This window comes from Neomonachus schauinslandi, chromosome 7, assembly GCF_002201575.2.
Source record: "Neomonachus schauinslandi chromosome 7, ASM220157v2, whole genome shotgun sequence".
Classification (NCBI taxonomy): domain Eukaryota; kingdom Metazoa; phylum Chordata; class Mammalia; order Carnivora; family Phocidae; genus Neomonachus; species Neomonachus schauinslandi.
The window spans coordinates 101,686,329-101,687,676 of record NC_058409.1 but is presented as its reverse complement, the minus strand read 5'-3'; positions in this window follow the sequence as shown (position 1 = coordinate 101,687,676).

The following is a 1,348-nucleotide window of genomic DNA, read 5'->3' as shown; positions in this document are numbered from 1 at the left end:
ACAGCAAATTGGAAAAAGAAACAACTTTTATAAATAAATACTAAGATAGCAAATGTTAAATAGTGAAGGGGTTTAAGAGGAGAATGGATAAAACAGAGGGAGAAGTAATAAATGGATAAACTAAGAAGGTTTTAGATATAAAATTATATCTAATTGTACATACAAATTATATACAACATAATATATAATATATTAGATATAAATTAGAATAAACTATCCAGTGTGAAACATGGCATAGTAGATAGAAGGAGAGGAAGACACAAGTGGGATATAATGAGAAATCTAGCATACATTTGATTAAGACCTTAGAAGGAAAGGAAAGAGAGGATGAGGCAGAGGAAACGTTTGAGGAGAACATCACTAAGAATTTTCCAGAACTGAAGAAACACATTAATCTATAGATCAAAAAGATCTAGGGAACCCCAAGACAATAATTTTTAAAATCAGCTCAGAGAGTAAATCCTAGACGTTCTCATCACAAAGAAAAAAATTCTGTAACTATATGAGAGAATGGATGTTAGGTAAACCTATTATGGAAACCATTTCACAATATATAGGAACGCCAAGTTGTTATGCTGTACACTTAAATATATACAATGTTATATGTCAGTGATATCTCAATAAATGGAAGGAAGGGAGAGAGGGAGGAAGGAAAATAAATCTACAATTAGATACATGATAGTGAAATTGCAGAGGAACAAAGGTAAAGAGAAAAACCTCAAGCAGCCAGAGAAAAAAAAGACAAGTTACCTTGAAAAGCACAGCAGTTAGACTGACCTCTAACAGAGAGCTAGCTGTTTTCTCCACAGCGAGAATGGAAGGCAGACGACAGTGGACTGGTATTTTCTTTTTTTTTTTTTTTTAAAGATTTTATTTATTTATTTGACAGAGAGAGAGATTACAAGCAGGGAGAGCAGCAGAGGGAGAGGGAGAAGCAGGCTCCCTGCTGAGCAGGGAGCCCCATGTGGGGCTCCATCCCAGGACCCTGGGATCATGACCTGAGCTGAAGGCAGACGCTCAACCATCTGAGCCACCCAGGCACCCCGGACGGGTATTTTCAATGTATCAAACGAGCACAATGGCCACCATAGATAGAATTCTGCACCCAGTGCAAACCCAACTAAACCTAGGAGAAGTTGTCCCCAGCAGGTTCTCACTGCAGGATCTCTGTGGATGTGCTTCAGGCAGAAAGACGATGGTCCCAGAAAAAAGATCTGAGATGCAAGAAAGTTGGTGGAACAAAGGAAGTGGAAAATGTGGTTAAATAAAATAAGCATAGATGGTATAAAATAGTAATGAAAATTTCTAGTGGTTTCGAAGAAAAGGGATTAACTTTAGGTATTAGACA